Raw genomic sequence first — 10,119 nt, 5'->3', positions numbered from 1 at the left:
CTGAAAGCAGGGAATACCAGAGGAATGTATATCTGTGTTTCATTGACTATGAAAAGGTGTTTGACTGTGTGGATCATAACAAACTGTGGCTGACTCTGAGAAGAATGGGAATCCCAGAACACTTGATCGTCCTAATGAGAAACCTGTATTTGTACCAGAGGCAGTCATCAGAACGGAGCAAGGAAACACTGTATGGCTCAAAATTGGGAAGGGCGTACGCCAGGGATGCGTCCTATCTCCATACCTTTTCAACCTGTATGCACAACAGATTATCTGGGAGGCTGGACTCTATGAGGAGAAATGTGGGGTCAAGATTGGTGGAAGATCTATCACCAATCTGTGTTATGCAGATGACACAACCCTGCTTGCTGAAACTGAGAGGGACCTGAAGGCCTTGCTGCAGAGGGCCAAGGACTGCAGCCTCCAATATGGATTGAGGCTCAATGCCAAGAAGACAAAGATTCTCACCACTGGGCCAAATGGCAGCATTAATATGGATGGTGAAGAGATTGAGATTGCTCACAGCTTTAGTTTGCTTAGCTCCACAGTCAACACTCTTGGCACCAGTAGCCAGGAAATTAAAAGGAATATTGCCATGAGAAAGTCTGCTGTTAGGGACCTCTCCAAAGTACTGAAGAGCAATGATGTCTCTCTGGAGACTAAGGTGCGTCTGATACATGCCATGGTCTTTGCAATCACTTGTTATGCATCAGAGAGTTGGACAATGACTAAGGATGATAGGAGAATTTATGCCTTTGAGCTGTGGTGCTGGAGAAGAGTATTGAGGGTACTGTGAACTGCGAGGTAAACAAACAGATTCATCCTGGAAAGGGTTAAACCGGTGGCTCCTTGGAGGCAAGGATTCTGAGCCTCTGTCTAACGTACTCTGGATATGTTGTAAGGAGGACAGGTCCTTGGGGAGGGACACCATGCTTGGGAGGGTGGAAGGACAGCGCAGGAGGGGAAGGCCCTCTATGAGGTGGATTGATTCAGTAACTGTGGTAATTGGGATGGGAGTGTCAGAGACAGTGTGACTGGCACAGGACAGAGCAGAGTTTAGGGCTGTTGTACATAAGGTTGCTATGAGTCGCAAGCAACTCGATGTCACATAACAACAACAACAACATTATTATCACGTGCAAGCAAAATACTGCTGAAGATCATTCAAAACCAGCTGTAACCGTACATAAACAGTAAACTGGCAGACATTTGAGCTGGATTTAGAAGAGGCAGTGGCACCAGGAATGCCACTGCTGATGCCAGATGAATCCTGGCCAAAAGAAAATAATACTATAAGAATGTTTATTTGTGCTTTATTGACTATGCAAAGGCATTTGACTTTGTAGTACATAATAAATTCTGGCTATCATTGAGAATAGGAATTTCAGAACACTTAATTGTGCATATACAAAGAAACCTATACCTAGACAAAGAAGCCATTGTGCAAATAGAGTAAGGGAAGATTTTTGTTATATGACATCAAGTTGCCTGTGACTCACAGGAGCCCTATGTACATGGGCTCTGAATTCCACCCTACCCTGAGCCAATCTCACTGTCTCTGACACACCTACCCCCATTACTCCAGTTACTGTGTCAATTCATCTCATCCTGGATCTTCCTCTCCTGCACTGTCTCTCCACCCTTCCAAATGTGATGTCCTCCAACGGCTTCCTGGCAACATGTCCAAAGTAAGTCAGATGGATCTTCAAAATCCTTGCCTCCAAGGAGCAACTTGGTTTCACCCTCTCAAGGAAAGGCATGTTTATTCTCTTGGCATAGTATGTTGAATACTCTTTTCCATCACCACAACTCAAAATCATTGATTCTTCTTTTGTCATCTTTAGTTATTGTCCAACTTTTTGATACACAGTAAGCAATTGAGACAATCTCTGCCTGTATCAGAAGCACCTTAGTCTCTAGACTGACACTGTTGCTCTTCAGCACTCTGGAGAGGTCCCTGACAGCAGATTTTCCTAGTGCAATTAATCTTTCGATTTCTTGACTACTGGTATCAAGAGTGTTGATTGTGCAACCAAGTAAGGGGAAATTTTGAGCAATCTCCTCTCCATCTATTATGGTGCTCCTATTGGCTCAGTGGTAACAATCTTTGCTTTCTTAATGGTAAGCTGCAGTCCATATTGAAGATCACAGTCCTTGACATTTTGCAGCAAATGCTCCAGGTCCTCCTCACAATGCAGGTTATTTATGAGTCTTCCTTCAATCCTGATGCCTCATTCCTCCCCATAAAGTCCAGCCTCCTGAATAGTCTTCTCTGTATATAGATTGAAAAGGTATGGAAACAGGATGTATCCCTGACATATTGCTTTCTCGATTTTGAAACATGCAGTCTTTCCTTGCTTTGTTCTGGCCACTGCTTCTTGGTCCAAGTATAGCTTTCACATGTGCACAATTAAGTGTTTGGGATTCCTATTCTTAAGGTTAGCCATATTGCATTATTTAAAATTAGGAAAGATGTGTGTCAGAGTTATATCCTTTTCCCATACTTATTTAATCTGTATGCTGACCAAATTATTAAAGAAGCTAGATTCTATTAAGAAAATGTAGCATTAGGATTGGAGGAAGACTCATCAATAACCCTCATTATGCAGATGACACAATTTTGCTTGCTAAAAATGAGGAGGATTTGAAGCTCCTATTGCTTTCAATAGTTAAACATTGCAGCTTTCAATATAGATTGCATCTCAACATCAAGAAAACAACAATCTTTTCACCATTGGACTGATGGAGAAAGGACTGAGACTGTCAATGACTTCATCTTACTTGGATCCATACTTAGATCCACACTTGGAACCACCAGTTTGGCAATCAGGAGATGTATTGCACCAGTCTGTATTCAGGGACCTCTTCAAATTATTGAGGAATGATAACATCAGTTTGAGGACTAGGATGCACCTGATTCAGATCATGGTCTTTTCAGTCTCGTTATGCAACTGAGAGCTGGACAATGAATAAAGATGACAAAAAAGGATTGCTACCTTTGAACTGTGGTGTTGAAGAAGAGTACTAAAGATCCTACTGACTGCCAAAAGAACAAATAGATATGTTTTGGAAAAGGTGCAGCCAGAGTGCTATTTGGAGGCAAATATGGTGAAGTCTCACATACTTAGTGGATATTTCTAGGAGAGGTTATTCCTTGAATAGGGACACCATGCTTGGGAAAGGTGGAGGGGGCAGTAAAAGAGATGAAGACTTTCAACTAGGTAGGTTGACATGGTGACTGTGGCAATGGGCTTGAGTGTGTCAGAGACTGTAACGATGACAAAGGATAGGAGTGTTCAGATTGGTTGTTCATGGGTTGCCATGAGTTGTACTTGGTACCTAAGAATGACAACAGTAATCTATTCCTAGTGCTGGATCAGAGTGTTGAATATCCTATGGACTTCCAAAAAGACAAACAATTATGTCTTCAAAAAGCTGCACTAGGATGCTCTTTGGAGGCATGGATAGTGAAACTCCATCTCATATACTTTGGGCATGTTGTTAGGAGGGGTCAGTCCTTATAAAAGGACATCTTGCTTGGAAAGGTAGAGGGTGAGCAAAAGAAAGGAAGACCCTCAACAAGATGGAAGGATATAGTGACTGTAACAGTGGGCTCAAGTGTGTAAAAAATAATGAAGATAGTGTAGGATAGGTTCAGATCTACTCTACAAGTCACTATGAGTCATAGCCTTACTAAGATAGCACTTAACAAATGATTTTCTTATGGCATGGTGTCTACCTTGCCCTATCTCTGTTCACTCAACCTACACCTTTAATATTTCAAAAGAAATTGGTTTAAGACACATCATACCCTAATATTGTTGTTAGGTGCCACTCAGTCAGTTCTAACTTGGGATTATCTCATGCAAAACAGAACAAAACATTGCCTAGTCTTGAGTCATCTTTATAATCATTGATGAACTTGAGCCCACTATTGGAGGTACAGTGCCCATTTTATATCAGTATCATAACAAAACCCCCCACTCTTAATGGAGATTATAAATACAAGCATAAATCCACTCCAGTCCAGATGATTCTGACTCATCACAACCCTCCATCGAAAGTTTCTGAGGTTGTAGATGTTTTACAGAAGGAAACTGCCTATCTTTCTCCATCAGAGTGGCTGAGGAGTCAAACTGTTGACCTTAATCCAGGCAACAGGGATGCCCTGTACACCTCGACGGAGGTGAAAAGCCACATCCAGAAGGGAACACCAGGCTTCCTCCGTGCTCACACAGGTACTCTGGGTAACAAACTGATTTTTGGCTTGACCAACTGGAACCCCTTAACATGCTCACGAAGGTACTCTGGGGAACAAACTGCTGCCTGGCATGACCATGTGGGACCCCTAAACCCAGGCAACATGGACGTCTTGTGCACTTCGATGGAGTTCACAAGCCACTTCCAGAGGGGAACACCAGGCTTCCTCCTTGCCCACGCAAGTACTTTGGAGAACAATCTGCTTTGTGGCTTGCCCAAGTGGGACACCTGAACCGAGGCAACAGGAAAGTCTTGTGCACCTTGATGGAGATGAGAAGACACTTCCAGAAGCGAACGCCAGGCTTCCTATGTGCTCACGCACGTACTTTGGGAAACAATCTGCTTTGTGGCCTGAGCAAGTGGGACCTCTTAACCCAGGGAACATGGTGGTCTTTTTCACCTCAGAGGTGACAAGCCACTTCCAGAAGGGAACACCAGGCTTCCTTCGTGCTCATGCAGGTACTTTGAGGAAAATACTGCTATCTGACCTGACCAAGTGGGAACTGTTAACCCAGGCAACAGGAAGGTCCTCCGCACATCGACAGAGATGACAAGACACTTCAAAAAGCGACCACCAGGCTTTCTCTGTGCTCACGGATGTACTTTGGAGAACAATCTGCTTTGTGGCCTGACCAATTTGGATGCCTGAACTGAGGCAACAGGGTGGTCCTGAGAACCCAGATGGAGGTGACAAGCCACTTCCAGAAGGGAACACCAGGCTTCCTTTTTGATCACACAGGTACTTTGGGGAACAATCTGGTGTCTAGACTTACCAAGTGGGACCACTTAACCCAGGCATGAGGGATGTCCTGTGCACATAAGTAACCAGCCACTTGCAGAAGGGAACACCAGACTTCCTCAGTACTGACGCACGTACTTTTGAGTAACAAACTGCTTTTTCGCATGACCAAGTGGGACCCCTTAACCCAGGCAACAGGGAGGTCCTGTGCACCTCGACGAAGTTTATAAGCCACTTCCAGAAGGGAACACCAGGCTTCATCCATGCTAAAGCAGGTTTTTTGGAGAAAAATCTGCTATCTGGCCTAACCAAGTGGGACCCATTATCCAGGAAACAGGGAGGTCCTGTGCACCTAGATGGAGGTAATAAGGCACTTTCAGAAAGGAACACCAGGCTTCCTCTATTCTTACGCAGATACTCTGGGGAACAATCTGCTGTCTGGGCTGACCAAGTGGGATCCCTTTCACAGGCAAAAGGGAGGTCCTGTACACCTCTACGGAGGTGACAATCCACTTCCAGAAGAAAACTCTGTGCTCCAGAAGCTTACTCTGTGCTCAAGCAAGTACTTTCAGGCACAATCTGCTTTGTGCCCTGAACAAGTGGGACTCCTTATCCCCGGGAACAGGGAGGTCCTGTGCACCTCGACAGAGGTGACATGCCACTTCCAGAAGGGTACACTAGACTTACTCCGTGCTCTGGGAGGTACTTTGGTAAACAAATGGCTGTCTGGACTGACCAAGTAGGACACCTTAACCCAGGTAAGATGGAGGTCATGTGAGCCTTCACAGAGTTACAAGCCACTTTGAGAAGGAAAAACCAGGCTTCCTCCAAGCTCAGGCAGGTACAATGGGGAACAAACTGATGCCTGGCCTGACCAAGAAGGACGCCTTCACCCATGCAACAGGGAGGTCCTATGCATCGACAGAGGTGAAAAGGCTTTTCCAGAAGGGAACACCAGGCTTCTTTGGTGTTCACGCAGGTAACTGGGAAGCAAACTCTGCTGTCTGGTCTGACCAAGTGGGACCCCTTAGCCCAGGCACCTAGATGAAAGTAACAAACCACTTCCAGAAAGGAACGCCAGGCTTCCTCCAAACACAGGTTTTTTGGGGAACAATCTGCTGTTTGTCCTGACTAAGTGGGGCCCCTTAACCCAGGCAACACGGAGGTCCTGTGCACCTTGATGGGAGGTGACAGCCACTTCCGGAAGGGAACACCAGGCTTCCTCCATTCAAATGCAGGTACGTTGGGGAAAAATCTGCTATATGGCCTGACCAAGTGGCACTGCTTATCCAGGAAAAAGAGACAGCCTCTGCACCTCGATGGAGGTGACAAACCATTTACAGAAGGGAACATCAGGCTCTCTCCATGCTCATGCAGGTACTTTGGGAAACAATCTGCTATCCGGCCTGACAAGGTGGGACACCTTAACATAGGCAACAGGGAGATCCTGTGCACCTCGAGGGAGGTGACAAGCCACTTTCAGTAGGAACACAAGGCTTCCTCCGTGCTCATGCAGGTATTTTGGGGAATAATCTCCTATCTGGCCTGGCCAAGTGGCACCCCTTAACACAGGCAACAGGGAGATCCTGTGCACCTTGAGGGAGGTGACAAGCCACTTTCAGAAGGGAACATCAGGCTTCCTCGATGCTCATGTATGTACTAAGAGGAACAAACGGCTGTGTGCCCTGACCAAGATGGACCCCTTAACCCAGGCAACAGGGAGGGCTTGTGCACCTCGACGGAGGTGACTAGCTACTTCCAGAAGGGAACACCTGGCTTCCTCCCTACTCACACAGATACTCTGGGGAACACACCGCTGTCTTGCCTGACCATGTGGAACCCCTTAAACCAGGCAACATGGAGGTCCTGTGCACCTCGACTGAGTTCACAAGGCACTTCCAGAAGGGAACACTAGGCTTCCTCTGTGCTCAAGAAAGTACTTTGGGGAACAATCTGCTTTGTGGCCTGCCAAGTGGGACGCCCGAACCAAGTCAACAGGGATGTCCTGTGCACCTCTACGGAGATAAGACACTTCTAGAAGAGAACACCAGGCTTCCTCTGTGCTCACGCAGGTACTTTGGGAAACAATCTGTTTGTGACCTGACCAAGAGGGACCCCTTAACCCAGGCAACATGGTGATCTTTTTCACCTAGACAGAGGTAACAAGCCACTTCCAGAAGGGAATACCAGGCTTCCTCCATGCTCACGCAGGTACTTTGGGAACAAACTGCTGTCTGGCCTGATATTGTGGGATGCCTGAACCCAGGCATCAGGGAGGTACTGTGCACTTAGAAAGGTCACAAGCCACTTCCAGAAGGAAACTAGGCTTCCTCCGTGCTCACACAGGTAGTTTTGGGAACAATCTGCTCTCTGGCATGAACAAGTGTAACCCCTTAACACAGGCAACAGGGAGGTCCTGGGCAACTCGACGGAGGTGACACACCACTTTTAGAAGGGAACACTAGGCTTCCTACGTGTTCACACAGATACTTTGGGGAACAATCTGCTTTCTGGCCTGACCAAGTGGGACTCCTGACCTGCAACACTGAGGTCCTGTGCACCTCAACGGAGATGACAAGTCACTTCCAGAAGGTAACACCTGGCTTCCTCTGTGCTTTTGCAAGTACTTAGGGTAACAATCAGCTGGCTGGCATGACCAAGTGGGATCCTTTAAATAGGCCAACAGGGAGGTCCTGTGCACCCCGACCTAAGTGACAACCACTTCCAAAAGGGAACACGAGACTTCCTTCGTTCTCTCACAGGTACTCTGGACAACAATGTGCTGTCTGGCCTGAACTTCTGGGACGCCTGCACCCTGGCAACAAGGAGGTCCTGTGTACCTCGACGGTGGTCACAAACCACTTCCAGAACAGAACACCAGGCTTCCTCCATGCTCACGCTGGTACTTTAGGGAACAAACTGATTTCTGGCCTGACCAAGTGGGACCCCTTCAGAAGAAAACACCAGACTTCCCCCATGCTCACACAGGTACGTTGGGGAACAATATGCTTTCTGGCCTGACCAAGTGGGACCTCTTGCCCAAGTAACAGGTAGGTCCTGGGTCTCTATGGAGGTGACAAGCCACTTCCAGAAGGGAACACCAGGCTTTCTCTGTGCTCACACAAGGCTATTTCAGGGAATAAGCTGCTTTCTGGCCTGACCAAGTGGGATGCCTGAACTGAGGCAACAGGGAGGTTCTGTGCACGACGGTGACAAGCCACTTCCAGAAGTAAACACCAGGTTTCCTCTGTGCTCACTCAGGTACTTTGGGGAACAATCATGGCTGACCAAATGTGACCCCTTAAGAAGGCAACGGGGAGGTCCTCTGCACCTCAACGGAGGTGACAAGCCACTTCTAGTAGGGAACACCAGGTTTCCTCCGTGCTCACACAGGTACATTGGGAACAATATTTTTTGGCCTGACCAAGTGCGATGCCTTAACCCAGGCAACAGAAATGTCCTGTGCACCTTGACAGAGGTGACAAGCCACTTCCAGAAGGGAACACCAGGCTTCCCCATGCTCACGCAGGTACTTGGGGGAAAAACTGCTGTCAGCCCTGACCAAGTGGGAACTCATAACCCAGGCAACAAAAAGGTCCTGTGTCCTGGACGGAGATGACAAGCCACTTCCAGAAGGGACCACCAGGCTTCCTCCGTGCTCAGGCAGGTATTTTTGAAAACAAGCTGCTTTCTGGCCTGACAGGACTGACGTTGGGGTAGAGGGGAGAATGAGAAAGATGGGTTAAATAATGTATACTGCATTGAAACAGATGAGGGAGAAACCTGTTTAAAAGGGATATATGATTAGGTCTTATTGTCATGACGGGAGTCTAGATCGAAGGCTGCATAGTGGACTGGACTTGGGGGTAGGGCTTGTATAACAATGAAAGAATTTTTCTTTTACTTTTGAAAGAGAAGAACAATATAGGCGGAGGGGTGGGCAAGGAAAAAATGCAACAATGAATGAATGGAAATCTGAAGTCTCTAAATTTTCATTAAAACTAATAATAAAAAAAGATGCTAAAAAAAAGAATCAATTTTGCACAAAGCAGATTTCTCATTAGCAGGGGTGAAAGCTATCTCCCAGCTGTTCATTCCATTTATAATGTGGTAGACAACAAAAGCCTAGCTCATTTGTAAACTAATCTTGTGCCAGTGAAAGATGATACCAGCCTAGGTACCTAAAAGTGGCATGTACATAGTAGCTAAGCCCAGTTATTATTTTTCAAGGATAAGAAAGAGAGAAGGTAGATAAAATAGGCTAGTGATTATGAATACTCAGAAAAAGACGAAATGCTCTTATAGAATGCATATTCTTATATAATTTGAACTGTCTAGACATTTACAATAGTATGCCACTGAAGGGATTAACTGGCCTGGTTCACATTTCCAGAGTCTCAGTTCTTCCACTGATCTGTTGTCAGGCATTTTATATTCATCCCTATTAGGTTCTGGGAAGTCAGTTTTGAATATGCATGTCCCATAATCCTATAAAGAGAAGCAAGTAAAAGTCATTCTGGTTCCATGATCAAGATGAAGAAAAAAGGTTCAGACTAGTCTGTCCTTTGTGGCCTCATCTCAAATGTAAGAGGCACTGAAGGAAAATTTCATGTCTCAACACCCACTGCCACACTATGACTAGGCAGTCCCTGAGGTTGTGTCCCATCTCAACTTCGTGCTTCCATTTCTCATGGTTCTTGGTTGTTATTGTTGGTGCACACCATTTAGCGGATTATGATTCAGTGTCAGAAGAGAACTGCTTCACAGGGTTCTTAGGCTGAAATCTTCATTTACTAGATGAGATTACCAGGGCTTTTTTTCTCCCATGGAGAGCAAGTAGGTTAAAACCACTTATTTTTTTACTTTATCTGCTTCGATACAGTATATATTATTTACCCCATCTTTCTCAGTCCTCCTCCCAACCCCAGTGTCAGTCCTATTTTAAAACAGTGGCACTATGCAGTATAAGTCCTTTTGTGACTGAGATATTTCACTTAGCATAATGTCCTCCAGGGTCACCCACCTTGAATAATATTGCATGAGTTCCTTGTTTTTCAATGCAGCATAGTATTCCATTGTGTGAATATACCACAGCTTCTCTATCCATTCATTTGTTGATG

The sequence above is a fragment of the Elephantulus edwardii genome, unplaced genomic scaffold (assembly GCF_000299155.1).
Source record: "Elephantulus edwardii isolate Elephantulus edwardi_28Jun2011 unplaced genomic scaffold, EleEdw1.0 scaffold00492, whole genome shotgun sequence".
In the NCBI taxonomy this organism is placed as follows: domain Eukaryota; kingdom Metazoa; phylum Chordata; class Mammalia; order Macroscelidea; family Macroscelididae; genus Elephantulus; species Elephantulus edwardii.
The sequence above is the reverse complement of the archived record's forward strand: the minus strand, read 5'-3'. Positions refer to the sequence as shown.